At 38.8% G+C, this 18,336-nt stretch overlaps 1 long non-coding RNA gene across 5 annotated transcripts; it reads left to right on the forward strand.

The window, feature by feature from the left end:
• Window positions 1–2,815: 2,815 nt before the first annotated feature.
• On the forward strand, window positions 2,816–17,408 carry LOC136249302 (uncharacterized). 5 transcript variants are annotated; one of them, XR_010698150.1, is made up of 7 exons: window positions 2,816–3,012; window positions 13,616–13,951; window positions 13,999–14,214; window positions 14,418–14,440; window positions 14,499–16,254; window positions 16,308–16,430; window positions 16,494–17,407. It is a non-coding gene; the product is annotated as an uncharacterized lncRNA (long non-coding RNA). The 5 variants fall into 5 exon arrangements; XR_010698148.1 differs by having other exon boundaries at window positions 13,999–14,440; window positions 16,494–17,408; XR_010698149.1 differs by having other exon boundaries at window positions 14,418–16,254.
• Window positions 17,409–18,336: the final 928 nt, after the last annotated feature.

Here is an 18,336-nt window from a genome sequence, read left to right on the forward strand (position 1 = left end):
TTAAGCAACATTCAAGATTATTGTGCAGATCAAATTACTTTATGAATAAAATAATTAATGATTGGAACAGTTTACCTACCTCTGTTCACTTTTAAATTGCTGTTAGATAATTATTTAGATTTACTTTTGTTATTTAAGTTTATTAACTGTGTATAATGTCAGTGCTCTCCCCTCACCAAAAAAAGGAAACCTTAACTGAACTTCCAGTAATTTTCTTTTTATGGCTATCAGTGCAAGACACTGGTAGACCTTCAGGTCTGTAATTTAATAGTTATGCTCTTAAGTTTAATTTTGTATTGATCTGTACAGTCCTGTAAAATATTAATACATAAATAAATAAATAGATAGATACTCTAATAGAGCAGTCAGTCAAATACTCTAATAGAACAGTCACCACACATAATGCTACCTTCATAGTTGCCGAGTACAATATGAAGAAAAAAAACTATATCATCTGCAACACTATCCCATGCATGGGTACACTTAGCCTGCTAAGAACATTTTGCAAATGAAATGCACTTGGTCTTGTGTATGCCATTCTTTAGGTCCATAACTATTAGCTATAGCTATAGCCGAACTACTCATGACTGTCACTTATCCCTCTTGATCAATGTAGTCCACTTAGAAAGCTATATATTTGTGTATAAAACCACTCTACATCAAACATTTTATCCCTGAAACATATGAAATAGCTTTAGCTTCTGGGGGGCTACACCCCCAGATATTTTATTTATTATTGTGTCAACTTTGTAAGTGAAGACTTTACATGGGGGGGACATGTATGCAATTACAAAAGATTAATTTGATTCTTATAGAGGTAATTTCTTTGATGTGATTAGGTAAGTTATTCCAGATATTACAAGCATTAGGTCCGAACGAGTGCTGATAAGTGTCTGTCCTTGCAAGTGGAACTAAGATATTATTCGTGTGAGATCTAGATCTTCTTGTGATGGTGGATTCTGCTGTTGTGGTATTAGATGAAATAATGTCACTGAGTGGGACACATGTCAAGTTATGAATGATCTAAAAAGGAAGCACAAACAGAAGTTATGTCTATATGAGTTTCTAGTTGTTGCCATCCAAGTTGATGAATCATACTTGATACGCTGCTAGTATGATAAAAATTGTTTGTAACAAACCTTGCAGTTCTTCGATTAATCTTCTCTAATTTCTCTATGTCTCTTCTTTTGCATATTCCAATTGTGGTCGGACTAAGGAAAAATAGGCAGTTTCTTTGATTATTTAATTTAAGATTTCTTCTTAGGAAGGACAAGGTACGGCTGGCTTTAACAGTAATATTGAGTATATGTTTGGACCACTTTAGATCTGATTGTATAGTTACACCCTGGTACTTACAATTCTCAACTATTTGTAACAGAGTGTCGTGCAGGTAATAGTCAGATATTATCTTGTGTTTGGTGGCTCTAGTGACTTTTAAGACATGACATTTATATGCCCACTACCTTGGTGCACCTCCCTTGCCAAACCCTGGATCCGCCCCTGAATTTATTGATCAGGTATACAGGCTTTGCCTTTGCCCATATTTCATCACAATCATAAACAGGGGTGTCAGAGTAAAACTGCAGTGTTTATTCTAGGATTTTACCATTGGGGGGAATCAAGAATTTGGGGGGTGACCAGGTGAAAGCTAGTTACAGTAAGTATATTTTCAAGTTCACAAGTATATGTAAAACAGTTGCCAAACTATTTAGTCATTTAAGGCTTGTCATGGTTGATTTTAATTTTTGTGATTGGGTGAAGCCAGATCAGTAGAGCTTTATTTTAATCAGGGAAAATAACTCGATACATGAGTGACACTTTCTGAATTCAGTTTTGACAGCTAAGTCATATAGATAACAACTCTGGGTACACTTAGGCTCTCAGATAGTTATTGAATAGCCATCACATGGGAACTTTTGTCAGTCGTACATGTGGAGGTTTTTAAACATTAAATGATCTGATACTGAGTCTGAGAACATTTTAAGGTTCATGTGACTGCAATTTTTAACCTGGGAAAATTTTACATCTTGAACATTCTGAGATTGAATCTGAAGGCACTTTGATAATTGTGTGTCCTATTTATAAAACAAGTTTAACCTAAGTACAGTGTAGTAGTAGTCACTCACAATTTTAGGGGGTAAGTGTGAGATTTTAGGGGGGAAAGTTCCCCCCCTAACAGCCCTAGAATAAACACTGAGTAAAAGTGAAAGTGGTAAGGCTCAGTCTAGGGGAGCCTGGGGGGCATGCTTCCAGAAAATTTCAGTTTGAAACTGCACACTCTGAGATGTTATCTGAAGGAAGTTTTGGGCTGGAGTACTGTATGAAAGGTGCTAGCTAGTCACGTAGCTAGCTGGCCTGAAAAGTGTTCAATAACAAAACTGGTCAGGGATCAAAAAGTACCTTTTAAACACTTAAATCTTACTATTATACTAATATATAAATATTTCCAAAGTAGACACAAACACATTAATTTTAAGCATTAAAATAATTATTTTAGAGGCGCTTAATACGGACGAACTCGACTTGAAGCTTAGATAGGTGTTGCTTCTGGTCAATTGTTGCCATTAAATATATGCTAAGTATTCCATGTTCACTACTTTTAGTTTTAGCTTTATCAACTTTGCAAGTTTTTATTTTATTTCAGCCAAAAAGTGGTAAGGTGGTGACCGTAGTGCTCACTGGTCGCACCTACTCTGACCTCGACTCTGACGCCCTTGATCATAAGCGATCACCTGTAGTCCTAGTCTGGCGTAGCCGACCCGACTACTGTAGTCCCGCCTTTAGTCTAGCCGGCTGTGGTCTGGCACGAGACTAGATCACGTGTGATTAGCTTGTGGTATGAGGCTTGTGATCAGGACCGCATCCTATGCAACAGTGTCACGAACAGTGTGAACAAAGCGAGTGGAATGAAGACTGATTGTCCTTATTCACAAGGTCTGGCTACCAGTGAAAAGTTGGGCAGAGTCGGTCTTGACCTCCTGCTCGAAAGCTGTCACCGCTTATCGTAATTAGGTAAGCCGGATTAGATAAAAGAATATTGTGTCAGACACGAGACATGATAGTTTAATGGAAAAGTCCGAAAGTAGACACTAGTTTTTTTGTTTGTACCGGCACATCAAATTAATTTTAACTATTCGATTATGGATCACGTGAGTACACTATTTCATGATATAGAGAAGTACTAAACGACCTAGTGTTGAGGTAATTAGCTATGCAATGTAGGAGAAGGGTAATGATGCTTGTTCAACGGGGTGTATGGGTACACAGTTTTTGTACCTTCAAGATCACAATAGCTGCTCCACTGAATAGAACAGTCACATACTCAAGTAATTGTATAATTAATCAATAGTCACCTCCTTCCAGCACCAGTTTTTGCTCTAGTGAAGGCAAGAGTTCGTAATATATACTGAGGAAAGTATCCTACTCTCATATACCCCTGTAAAAGGGCATATTGTGAAATTATGACATAACGATAAGGTGTTGTGGTTTGTGACATATGAGTAGCTGTGAATCGTTAGCACCTGTGCTACACTTGCCAAGACACTTGCAATGCTCAGGAATGCAGTGTTCATAAATGGCCTGGAAAGAAATGCCTACACAGTTGTCTAAACCCATGAAACACACTTGTAATTTAGTGAGAAGCGCTAAAGCTAGAGTTAGTTTGGTTGCTAGTGTAGTGTCACGTATAGAGTTCTATATAGACGAGATTAAAACTGATTTAAAATCAAACACATACGCCATGTACAATCACGTTGTTCTCTCTCTCTAATTACACACACGCATTTCCCACTTGCCTTATATCATATACTATAATTACACGCATGCATCTCACACATGGCCTATTACATAATTTACTATAACTACAAAATCACAATACATAAATCACAATTGTGTCTATCACTACATCTCCCCTTTACAGGAGATCATGTCCAGTTCGGATCAGATATTAACCTCTTGGGAGGATTTGTCTCCCTCATACTTCTGCGAATTGGAAGCTTAGGAGTCGTACTCTCTAGGGGATTGGAGGTGGTAATTGTTTCTGGGAGTTGAATCAGATCTTCTCACTTTCCCTTGCGGGGTTGCTACTGAGTAGGATCTAGGAGCAACTTGTTCCCCAACATTTACAGTAACATTTGATTCTGGTAGCCAAACTAACTGTCCTGTGTTTAAAGGCGGCGATTCCCTGGTTCCATGATGTTTATCGAAATTGTTCTTTTGTCTAGTCTTCAACAATGCATCCCGTTCTTTCACTACATTCAAGCTCGGAACCTCGGGCTTTCTCTGCTCTCGTGTTGTTGGGACTGTTGGACGGAGAGCCCTATTCATCAAAAGCTGTGAAGGGCTGTATCCAATCTCTAGAGGAGTACTGCGGTAGGCCAAGAGAGCCAGATAAGGATCCCCTTCCTTCTTTAATAAATTCTTGATTGTGCCAACAGCCCGTTCAGCCTCACCATTGCTTTGGGGAAAATATGGACTGCTGGTGACATGGTTAAATTGATAATTGATAGCAAATTGCCTGTAAACGTCGGAACGGAATTGAGGACCATTGTCTGAGTATACCACCTCAGGGATGCCATGTCGAGCAAAGATGCTCTTAGTGTGAATAATGATTTCATCTGATGTCAGTCTGTTCAGTTTAGATATCTCAATAAACCTCGAAAAATAGTCCACTATGAGGAGATAATGATTCTTCTTCCATTCAAACAAATCAGTGCCGACTTTTTGCCAAGGAAGTTCAGGTAGAGAGGAAGACAACATGGGTTCTGCACTCTGAGACTGGTTTTTGCAACATTCTATGCAGGTCTTGACTTTTCCTGCAAGGTGAGTTGTGAGTCCTGGCCACCAAACAGATTGTCTGGCTCGAGCCCGGCACTTTGTAATACCAAGGTGACCATCATGGAGCTTGTCCAAAATCTCAGATTGTAGTTGTAGTGGAATCAACAATTCTGCAACCTCTCATTAACAAGCCAGCTTCAATTGAGAGTTCTGTACGAACAAGGTAGTATGGGAAAAGTTCTTTCGAGAGAGATGTTCTGTTAGGCCACTGAGTCTGGCAGTACTGCTTCACTTGGATACACACTCTATCCTGTGATTGTGCTTCTTTAATTTGTGCAAGGCGCTGTTCAGTAGCCGGAATAACTTGCAGGACTGTGCTTGAGTGTGAGCTTCGAATTGAAGATCATTGGTACTGGGTGGTTCTGTTGGTGCCCGAGACAACATATCAGCAATGAGAAGTTGCTTGCCAGGAACATGTGATATTGTATATTTGAACCTCATCATTCGCATGCGGAACCTCTGAACTCAAATTGGCAAGTCATCAAGACTTTTCGTACTGAACAGTGACACTAAAGGTTTATGGTCAGTGTTAATGTGAAAAGTCAAGCCTACTAAGTAGTCTGCAAAACGCTCGCAAGCCCACGTTAAAGCTAAAGATTCCTTTTCTATTTGAGCATATCTTTGCTCAGTGGTGGTTAACGATCGAGATATGTATGCGACTGGCTGTAGTCCACCTTGTGGTTGCTGTTGGAGTAGCACAGCCCCCAGGCCATAAGATGATGCGTCAGTTGAAACTACCGTAGGAGATCTTGGATTAAACAGAGCAAGCACTGGACTAGATGTGAGCATTTGTCTTAGACGTTCAAAGGCCTTCTGTTGCATTTCACCCCAAACCCAATGACGGTCTTTGACAAGCAAGTCTCTCAAGGGCTTTGTCTTGTCAGCCAAGCATGGTGTAAATTTGCTAAGATGGTTAACCATGCCTAAAAATCTACGTAGTTCAGAAATATTCTTAGGAGTTGGCATTTCTGAATTGCCAAAATCTTGGCTGGATCTGGTTTGATGCCAGTTCCATCAATTAACTGTCCTAAGAATAGAACTTGCTTTTGAGAGAATTGGCATTTAGTCTTGTTCAGAGTCATACCAGCAGATTGCATGGTTTGTAACACATTGAGTAAACGGTGATCATGCTCTTCTTGTGTTTTGCCATATATCAGGACATCGTCCATGAGACATACAACACCATCTAGATCCTTTAGAATTTGTGCCATTTGATGTTGGAAATATTCTGGGGCAGATGTGATGCCAAAGGGAAGTCTATGAAAACAATAGCGGCCAAAGGGTGTGATAAATGTTGTCAGAAGGGTCGACTCTGGTGCAAGTGGAATCTACCAAAAACCGGAATTGGCATCCAGTTTTGAAAAAACTGTGGCACCAGCCAACTGTGAGAGGATTTGTTCTACTGCCGGAAGTGGATACCTCTCTCTACAAACACTCTTGTTAAATTGGGTTAGATCCGCGCAGATTCGCACTTGACCATTAGGTTTCGGAACAACCACCATACCTGAGCACCAGGGTGTTGGCTCTTGAACCAGAGCAATGACCCCCAATTGTTCCATACGGTTTAACTCTTGTTTTACTGCATCCATGAGTGGCACAGCTACCCGACAGGGAACATGTAGAGAGAAAGGCTTAGCCCCCTCTAAAAGTTTGATTGTATAGAGCCCTGGCAGCTTCCCCAAGCCTGTAAATAATTGTGGAAACTGTTCTGCGGGTGAAGCAGCTTTCTGTATAGCTCGTACTCTGGCCAACAAATTTAACTTTTCTATGGCTGGGCGGCCCAAAAGTGGCTTTGCTAAATCTCTAATAACATAGCAGTGTTGATCAGTGTAAGTATCACAGTAGTAGAAACGGCCTACAAACATGCCTTTAACACACAGAGATTGGTTATTAGCACCCTTAAGGGTTTGATCTGATACTGTCAGGGAAGGAGAGCCAACTTTGTGATAGAGGGCTTCAGTGATAACAGTAACCTCGGCTCCTGTGTCTATGTGGAATTCTATGGGTACACTATTCAATTGAATTGTTACTGCCCATGGATTTTGCTGTGGAGTTTCGGAAGTCACAGCACCAAGGAACCCATTCTCGTCATCACAGTTACTTGGTAGATAAGCACGATCCTGTGGAACTGGGTCAGTTGCGTGTATATCTCTCACATGTTGTGTCGAACTTCGACATACTGTTTGAAAGTGGCCTAATTTACCACACAGTCGGCAAGTAGCATTTCGTGCTGCACAATATTTACGTACATGAGCAGGTGATTTACCACAGTAAGTACATGATCTAGTCATAGTGTTTGTCTGTTGTGGTGAGTAATCTACATTACGTGTGTGTGTGGCGACTTACTGACAACTGCCTTCTTTCGAATAGATCCAATTGGAACATCATCCATATTTCCGCTTTGTTGCTCTTCTCTCAGTAGAGGTTGTTGCTGTTTAATAGCTTCAGATTGGCGGACACGTTGATTGGCTGTTTCCAGAGTTAGTTTGTCATCAAGCTGTAGTTTCTCTGAAAGATTGGAGTCCCTGATGCCCACCACTAATCATTTCGTCGTGTAGTTGACCATAAGAACAATGTTCAGCTAGCTCATATAGAGTGGTGATAAAGGTATTAACTGATTCGCCCTGTTCTTGTTTGCGTAGGTTGAATCGAGCCCGCTCAAAGATTGTGTTGTGCCGCTTAGCAAAGTAATTGTCGAATTTCTCCTTAACAGTCTTGTATTTCTTAGAGTCTTCATCAGTGAGACGAAAGGATCGCAGGATGTCATCCGCTCTGTCGCCCATTGAATATATCAAAGTGTTTACTTGCGAGGCCTCCTCCTTTTTGTGAATCCCCGACACTAGTCGAAAGCGGTCAAATCGGCATATCCATTTCTCCCACTCTGAAGGGCAGCTGAAATTAAATGGCTCGGGTGCTGCCACTTGGTAACTGGCCATGTGATTAGGCTGAAAACTGAGCGAATCACTTCAAATGGTAGCGTACAACTTTAAAACGTCACAGGAATGGTTCGTAGACTCCTGTCACCATGTAGTGTCACGTATAGAGTTCTATAGATGAGATTAAAACTGATTTAAAATCAAACACATACGCCATGTACAATCACGTTGTTCTCTCTCTCTAATTACTCACACGCATTTCCCACTTGCCTATTACATCATATACTATAATTACACGCATGCATCTCACACATGGCCTATTACATAATTTACTATAACTACAAAATCACAATGTCTATCACTACAGCTAGCAACGCTGTTAGGCATGTGTTCAATTGATATTTTGTTCAATTAACAACATCATTAATTATACAAAGAGAAACGGGAGAACTCGGAAGTAGTACGTCATATCTTCACTAGATGCCCTTCTACAGTGGTATATGAGAGTAGGATACTCTCCTCAGTATATTATTATGAACTCTTGGTGATGGGAAACAAGCAATATAGAACTAATAAGGATGACATGAAAAGACAACTAGGTTGCTAGTGCCAGGTAGTGTAGTGCACAAGGATCTGGTATAGCTATTAAATGTATCCGTGTATGCAAGTCAACTAATTACTCGTTTTATATAATTTTTAAGGCCTCTACCAAATAGTAGTGTTAATTGTCCAATGACCCTCCCAATAAATTCTCTCTTCCGTTCACTGGTTATTGTCAGCTCTAAATGTTCCATTATTCTGTATTCTTCCATTATTTTTGTGGTAATTCTTGCATACTGTGCAGGCGCAATAAAACTATATTGTAACAGTGTCAGCAGTGCTATCAGTTTGCACAAATTCACATTTGTGTTATTTTTCCAACTTACAAGGAAGGTACCTCAGGGGCGGATCTAAGATTTATAAAAGGGGAGAGGGGCTAACTCAAGCTACTAATCCCTTGGGTGGAGATGTGTGAACTAGGAGGGTCTGGGGGCATGCCACCCCTCCCCCCCAGGAAAAATTTGAAAATTAGATGCTAAAATACTGCAATTTGGAAACATTTCCACACATAAAATGCACATTTATACTTTATATACTGCCTTTAGATTATAGGTATGGCTCTCTGCAGCATTTGTTAATGGAAAGGTTTTGGTAGATTCAGACAACCAAGCACATGATGCACCCTCTCATAATTGTGCAATAATAGGTGCATGTTAGAATGATAATGTTGAAAGTGGAAAAATTTGAAATTATTTTGAATGATACGACATTGGATCTGAGAGCATTTCGATGGAAATTGTGAACTACACAAGTAGATGAATCAAGCCTATTAAACAGACCAATACACTTCATTGTATGTATAGATACGGATAAATTCCATTACAGAACCAACTATTATTTATCTGCTGAGTGTTCTATTAAAGTAGTTATGTGACTGCTCTATTAGAGTATCTCTATCTTGTACACCTCCAATGCAGATTCAGGTACTTTTTGCATAACCTTTAGCATAAATCCGCTGATAATGCCTTGGAAAGATGTTTATAAGGTGGGTTTATGAGTATTTGTATTATTAGTGATCATATAATTATGCTAAGACAAAATTTCATTATAATCCTCGGCATATTGATTGAGTAAAGCCTAAAAGTGAGGGGAGGGGGGCTTCAGCCTCCAAAGCCCCCCACCCCCTGGATCCATCCTTGTACATTAAACATGGTTTTATGCAGCTTTTTTGTGGATGTGCCAGGCAGATAATGGCTTGAACAGCTGCCAATCTTATAATGAGAATGGACTGCCCCCGTGCATGTAAATATGCTGGGAAATAGAATTTATTTGGAGTGGCCTAAGTGGACCTACTATTATTGACTGTCATCCTATTAATGTCATGCCCCTCCTCTGATCTGCAACATGAATAAATGAAGGTGCAAGAAACAAATTTCCATCTATCATTGTTTCCCTTAGTGTCCCATTGCTAATAGCTACCATCATTGTGCTTCCTTGCTGGAGAGACACATGAATTTTGCTTCCCCCTCTCCTATATTATCCCTGGCTTGTGTGTAGTTTCTCTCCATGCATTATCTGTGATTAAAGAAATATTGCCCACCCACATAATTAAAATCAGTTAATATTAATATCTATCAAACGGTATGGTAGTACCATTTACGTAAGTAGGGATCAGCCCAAAAGTTTTATGCGCCACCTGAAATTCTGCCTTTAAAATTCATCTGAGCATTAATAGGTATGTAGCTTTATAGTAAAGTGTTACATATATGAACGTAGATTATTATAATTATTACTATTAACTATTATTATTATTACTAGGACCGCGTCACATACAACCAAGTACATACACCAACGTGACAGCCCCTCTGGTGAGGCTATTAAGTGGTGAAAGCACGATCCCCAAATCAACTCAATATGTCACAGTAGTGACAGATACAACACAATAGTGGCATCGTAACTAAAGACCACCGGTAGCTAAGTGCCAGTACATCATTGGTGTGGTAATGGCACAGTGATGTGTACACAGTATATGTAATTATGTATACAAAACATACAGGAGAGAACTCTACATTATTGCAGTATTGTATGCAACATCAACAGATAAAAATTATTAGCCAATATACAGTACAGTACGTATCAACATCGACTGGAGCTAAATAAGGTTCATCAGTGGTGTAGCAATGGCACAGTGATGGGTGACACACTATAATTATGCATACACAACTTGCAGGAGATAGCTGCACAATACTGTAGGAGTATGCAAGCCAGATGAACCAGATAAAGGAAGCCAGCCAGAACCTAAGGTGAAGGCGATTAAGCATGTATTGAATTGCCTGACACCAACACAAAGGAAGTTCGCCATGCCAGCTGCACAATACAAGATTGTTTACTTGTATTTTATATGTAATTGTATCATACAGTACGATAGTAACTGTATAGTAGGGACCACAAAGGAGTAGGCGTGGCCCACGAAATAATACCACCCAAAAATCAGCCTCAATTTTCCCTTACAACGATGAGGCAGTATTGGTGAGGTAAAACTAAGCCCAAACAATCTTTCAGATCGACCCGAAACGCTTTCAACAATTTGCTACGGAATTTTAAAAATTGTTTATTCAATGGAATTTTCTACTGACTGAGTAACTGACTGACTGACTGATGCCTTCAGACAAGCGTAACTTGATAACGGTTAAGGCTACGTGCTTGATTTTTCACTGTTCGACGTCGCTTCAACCCGACAGGTGCCTTTTGGCATACCGCAGTACGTACAATGCATTCTTCATGGACTTACCAGTGTCCCCTTTGTGTCCTATTCATCTTTGCTGACAGGGAAAGGTGTCTATTTGGCGCGAGCACATGATGGCTTCCCTTCAAAACGGAAATCGTCCGTATTTTTCATCGTGGCTATTTTGATATGCAGAGGTGCTTTTTAAACAGTTCTTGATTCGTACTGCTGTGTAATGGGTTGAACATAGCCGACAGCGAAGCGTAATGTATACTTCACTTTTCAAACGATAATTAATATGATTGGGGCACACGGCACGATTTATTTCTTTTGGTATGCGTGGATTGTAGAGGTGCTTTTCGAACAGTTCTTGATTCGAAATGCTGTGTAACGGGTTGAACATAGCTGACAACGAAGCGTAATGGATACTTCACTTTTCACACGATAATTGATATAGCTGGGGCGCACGGTGCATTTTCAGATGTGGTATGCGTGGGTTCACCAGTCATAGTAAAATTATTTACAAAAAAAGTTAACAAACAAGTACACGAAAAAATTTGGAATTTTCAACTAGAGTAGGGACCATAGCACATCGATAAAAAGTACTGAAACAAGTTGGAGTAGTCCATGATATTAAATCACTGTAAAACAATAAGAAGTGTTATATCCCTACTGTGATTCGTGTACTTGTTGTAAAGAGCGTGGCATGTGTTTTAATGTTCGCTGTGCCTAGAGTCACAGCACCGTGGCTGGACATTTTACTGCTAAAGTCACGGCGCAGTCACCCAGAATTCACACACTAGTTGTATGAAGGTAAGTTTTTGTTGAGTTTGTAGGGTGGCAGGAGTCTAGTATTTCCCAAGTATTCGACTTTAGGGCACGTGCCTAGTAGTATGCCCAGAGCATTCAACTTTAGGGGACACGCCTAGTATGCCCCAAGCATTCGACTTTGGGGGATGCGCCTTGTACTTTAGAGTTAGGGTTAGGGTAAGGATTCAGGTTTAATTTCTTCTTTACTAGTGTTATTTATATAGGCTTCTTCGTGAATGACATGTATAAGGTACAAACTAAGGGAGTAGGGTAGCTGGAACCGCAGTGATACAGTCAGTGGTAGAGCGCTGGGCTAGAGTATGAGATCTCCCGGGCTCAAGCCTCACTTTAGCCAAAAAAGTTTTTCATTTTCTTAGGTTTTTTTGTCTAAGTTTTTTAAAATTCATGTGATTGCTGTGACTCTAGGCACAGCCTTTATTGTTTTCTTGTATTGTTAATTAATTACATATGTGACTGGATCTACGAAAACCGTTCTTATCGCCCAAGACAGGAAGTTTGATTTTTTCACACAAACACAAAGCTTAATGAATGCACTATCAAGTTTCACTGCCACAGTCGACCAGAGTAAAGTGGTCTGCTTTTGCTGGCTGCTTTTCTAGAGCACAGTGGCGAGCCGTACGAGTGGTCTGGGGTCTTGATGGAGCCCTGGCCGACCAGGAGATGGCTGTGTGTGGCTGTACAGCTCTGTGGTGTTGGACAATGACCTGTGCTGTAAATTTCCTTTCATTTTAGCCAGTTCTGAGCCCTGAATGGCCTATAACTTGGCCTAATTCATCCTAGCACGTCTCTTTTCAATTTTTGAACACCATCTTGCCCGCCTTCCAGGGCCCCCGCCTCCCACCCCTTCAAGAGCTTGCCTGATACAGACAACCTCGGTTTAAAAACTATCTAAAATGGCGGGAAACTTAGCTGTTGACTACTTCTTCAGTGGATGATCAGGAAGGTAAGAAATTGTTGTGAAACGTGTGAAAAATTGGTACGCGTAGCTACCACCATTGGCCAGCTACAACACACAGAATATTTAAAACCGACGTTTCTCGATACTTTTAAATGGGCGATAAGACCAGTTTTCCCAGAGACAGTCACATATTTTATGTGACTGGAAGGTTGGAGACTTGAGACGTTACAAACATAAAGACTTACTTGTAATCTTCTTGTTTACATGTAAAGTGGCCTCTGGCTCTCCTGCAGTCACTACAGGGACATTCACTAATCTTCTCCTTCGTGCAATCTGTAATTAAGCAAGGGTGTGGTACCGGGCGTTATATAGAATTACACGTACAGACATGCCAACTCTTATGCATTAGGTGTGAGTCTCACTCTTTGGCTAGTAATCTCACACTGTATCTCACTCTTTCAGCTTAGTTCTCACACATTTCTCATGCCTGCTCTGCTTCATGATTAGCCCTGTGTTTAAATTGGACAGTCCTGTGCTTATTTTTGTACTTTGAGCATGTTGTGATCTTTTTTTTTTTTTTTTGGTCTTTATTACCAACAATCCTGGAACTGCACTTGAGTCTGGTCCACATAGGACCACATTGGTGGTAATGTTTCAGGTCTCGCTCCTAAAATTGTTCAGAGGTTGGCATCTCTGCACGTATGGTCAAGTCATCAGTACGAACGGGCGCAGCGATTATACATTTGTGCCTTCGTTCACAGGCAAATCGACCCCTGGTTAGTTTATGTCTCTAGGCCTCGTAGTTTTCTCAAACATTAATTATTAATTATTTATGACGTAATTTTAACCGCGTTTCGTATTATTCTTAGTACTTGGTTGTATAATTATTATTATGATTACTAATCTTAGGGTGACGAAAGATTGGGAGAATTGAAAGCCAATGCCAGTTGACAACTTTGTGTTATCAATATAACAGCTCCAAGTGTATTACATCAATGAAATAAGAAGAGGCATGTCAGGAAAAGGATCCTACCATTATAGATATGAAGCAGCACGTGTTGATTGCTTAGATGATTTTGCTACATTGTACAGTCATCCTAATGAAATTGTACACTGCATTCTAATAAATCGACAACCATCAGGCAGTGGTGGTTTAGGAGAAAAAGATGAAGAAGCTGATAGTCAAGACAGTCCACCTTTCTCACACTTGTCCCTGCATTCACAAGCTGCTGAAATGTTTAAAATGTAAGATATAGTTTTTAATACTAAAATGCAAGTATTTATTGTTAAAGGACATGGTACGCAAAGGATGGTAAAATTATTTCCAAAGGAAACATGCACATGCCCAACAAGGCAAGGATGATACCACATCCTTGCAGCTAAGATGAGCCTCAATATGGTTTCAAAGGAGCAGCCACCGATTAACTTTACAAAACTAAGAAAGAATTCATGAAGCAAACCAGGACAACAATTTGGAAGAAAGAGACAAAGGCTGAACGAAAAATCAGGTGCATTGTACTGTACATATATTTATATTATTTCCCATTAAGACATACGTCAACGAATTAACTGGAATTGTATGGTACAGGCAATAACTACAATATTGTCCAGTAAGAATGTTAAATTATTGCTTATGACAAAAATTGTTTATTACAAGCAGCAAATACATTAACAACAAGTATCGTTTTCTTGCGTTAATGTTTCTCTTTAGATTGAGGTGGCAGCAAGACTTTGGTATGATAAGATGTCACAGTAAACATGGTACATAAACGTATATATCTTCTTTCATCAGAGATCGCTACACGTTGAAAATAAAGATGATAATTGAGTTGGAGATTAACTTGGAAATCATCTATAAACTCATTTTGAAACTCTTAATGCATTTTAGCATGTTAATACTATACGTCTTTAGAAGTGTTAATTGTAAACACAGCCCAAATAATTATTTTAGTTTAGCAGAATTAGCACCATCTATGTGTAGCAACTAACAGTAGTGTTATATACTGTTCCACAAAAATACAGGATAACCTGAACTACAATCAGGAATGCAATGGAATGTAATGGAATGAACATATTGACCCAACTTGTTTGCTCGCTGTTTAGCCTGTGTCAGTTGTGCAGTTGCGTGTGTTTATTTTACTTTACGTATATCTAGGCTTATAGACACACAGTTTGTTTTGAAGATTGGATTACTCTAATAGAGCAAATGGCTATCAGTGCAATATAAATTAAGCAGCCGCTAGTATAGTAGTACATTGACTACTTTCTTGGATTCTCCTCGTGTCATTCATGTAATGTAGTTGTAGGGTTCACATAGTATGGCTACTGCTTGCATGTGTGTAGAATCCCCAATTAGGTACTAGACCTCTAAAAAATAATGATTCAAAGAAGAGCTTATCAATGGATAAAAATGAGTCCACTATTACAGTCACATCATCATCAATCCTAGAGTTACCACTATGTATGGATCCCTATATACACGAACAGTTAGCTATAGAGGAACAAGAGAACGGAATGGCCTTCTCCACAAGTTATTGGCTCCACCTCACTTGCTAAATCAGTAATTAGCTAGTGGATTAGCTCTTTCCATATTGTAATGGTTCCAGCATCAGTTGACCTAGCACTGGAGGAGGGATGCCTTCGTTAGGCCCTTTTCATTTCTCTGTTTTATTCTTTGTCCTAGCTGTATTAGTTCTGCTCTGTAGGTAGAGGTATAGGCGAAACATTTTAATTAGCTTTAGAGTTACCATGCAGTGTGGTTGATTGGTGTGTCATTAGGACCAGTTCTTCTATTTATAGACATTGATGTACCTAACCAGAACTGAAGCATGTAGTGACTGCTTAATAGCTGATTGCTCTATTAGAGTAGCACAGAGGTCGTAACAAAGAATGTGTGTTGTAGTCACTCCTACGTATTTCAGCACATTAGTATTGTCACATTGTATCTGTTATGGTATAATACTTGTTATGATGGTGCTTATGCAGTACTATATGCTTGCCAAAGTTTCTGTATACACAAAGTTAATAACTTTATTGTGACAAACATCAAACTTCTATACACTGTAAATAGGGAAAGTTTTGCAGTTACGGTTTACCAAGACCATTTGCTGTGTAACCCTCAGCGTAGAATATAGAAAAATAGTTAGTAAAAAGTATTGATATTTATTAGTGGAGAAAATTCACGTTTAAAATTAATTATTGCTATATCGTTTCTGATAAACTGACGCTAACTGATATTTTCAGACATGCATGTGTGGTAATAAACTATGCACTTGCTTCTTGGTCTGCATGATACACTACTGTCTGTCATTATCTGAGCAAACCTGTAAACAAAATATTATTCTTCACGTATGCTTTCACATCATAGTATAATGCAAATCTGATGATATTAATGTAAGTATAGCTGTAAGAATATGATCAATTGTACATTTTAGGAAACTATATGGAAAATACAAATGGTATTGTTAACTATTGATGGTGCAACAGTGCCGAAGCCAAGCCATAATATGGTACCATTGATACCAGTGGAAACCCTAATAAATTGGAATGTTAGTCAATATAAGTATGTATATAGCTGTATAATAATAGCATTTATCTGCAGGCCAGTTCCAATTTTGGCTACTGAGGAGCCATCCATCTTACAACATTTTTTTGCACATAGAGCTGTGCTTATCAGGACTTGTATTAGCAGCGGGGTAATGTGGGTGAACAAATTAGGCTGTTGGTAAGTCCACATGTTTTATGGTAACAAGCTTATGTTTTCAGCTGTGGTGTACATTTATTTCAGAAAATTAACAATGATCATGAAAGAGATGTAGCCCTGAGGATACGTTGGTTATTAATCCAAGATCCTGAAGACCACAAAAAGAACCTTTACAGTCATGGGATGAAATACACACACTTAATAGTCTTGAAACCGAGAAAGTTAAACTGGATAGTGTTGACAAGGAAAACTCATATACAGTTGTAACTTTTTTGCATGAAGTCTAACATATATATGCAAGACAAAATGCTGCTAGCTATATATAACTAAAACAGAAATTCCTTTACCCTAGTGCCAACAAAACATTGGGATTTCTCAAACGTAATATCTCATGTGCCTCAATCCATGCTAAGAAATTAGCATACACCGTATTTATTCGTTCCCAACTCGAATATGCTGCAACAGTGTGGGCACCCTGGCAGTCTACCTTAATATCCCGGTTAGAGCAGATACAACGAAGAGCAGCCCGGTTTGTGACCAATACATACACACGTGACCCTACTGTTAGCGTAACTAACCTTATGGACCAGCTGGACTGGGAATCACTTGAAAGCAGATGATTAAAATTAAGATTATCCATGATGTACAAAATTATCCACAATGAAATTGATATCCCATTTGATTTGTATACTAACTTTGCAACATATTCCAGTACAAGAAATTATCATCCTTTTAACCTCCTATCATTGCAAGCATCAAAGACCTCATATCAGTCCTCATTTTTTCCAGCAACAATTTCACTTTGGAATGATTTACCTAACCTAGCTAAAGACTCTAATTCACTTGAAGTATTTAAATCTATAATTAAATTATAATTTACTTATTGTATTGAATTATTATTATTATTATTTTTTTTTTTGTGATTTGTCTGTACATTTTTCTTCATTTCTGAAGTTGTACAGTATAGGTAAATAAATAAAATAAATAGTGCATGTATGTATTATTATAATGTAATTACCATGTGTTTTTTATATATTTTATACTATTGCTGTAAATAAGAACAATAAACACATGCCTAAAAATAAATATATTCATGCATGTTACAAAAACATGACCTGTTAATCAACTAAAGGCCAATGAATATGGTTCAGATCATTGAAATAGGCCAGAGTGCTATGTGTTACATAAAGGATACAAATACTGGTAAGATTTGCTTGTGTGGACTTGTTTTGGTGTAAGTCAAATGCAATCTGGATTTTGCAGACTACTAAATGAAATCATGTTATGGAAATATATATAAATTTGAACCAATAACTTTGGCATGTGCGATCTTGATTAATATTATGGATACACCTTTTGATACAGTGCATGGTTGTAGTGTCAAAACTGCATTACATTGAATTATTCAGGTTAGGTTTAGGGTGAGGTGTTTGACAACTCTTTACAATTATGCAAGCTAGAAATCTTGTTCTTGGGTATTACTTGTTTATTAAATTTTATTGAGTGATCCAATGCCACCAAGATGGATCTTATGATGAAGCAGAACTTTTCATGACACAGCATTCTGGTGTATGACTGCATAATTATTTTATTATTAACACTTTACAGTGACCAGCACTGAAGGTCTGACAGCAACATTCGCTGCAGCCTTAGGATTACCTAACCTGATTTCAAGGACTTAGACTTACTGACTTTTTGTTTATAATTCTCTAACTTATATCGCTTAACTTGTACAGGAGTTTCCAAGATGTGGACCCCTCAGTTGTGTGTATCATTGTAAATCTACACAGTTTCACTGCTCGCTAGGTGAAGGCATCAGTTAAGCTAGTCCTCTGGCTCAAATGATTACGTATAACATTACTAAGATCAATATTTTGATTTGTATAATTCATTGTACAAAAAATATCTGACATTCACACATAGTACT

Source organism: Dysidea avara, chromosome 3, assembly GCF_963678975.1.
Source record: "Dysidea avara chromosome 3, odDysAvar1.4, whole genome shotgun sequence".
Classification (NCBI taxonomy): domain Eukaryota; kingdom Metazoa; phylum Porifera; class Demospongiae; order Dictyoceratida; family Dysideidae; genus Dysidea; species Dysidea avara.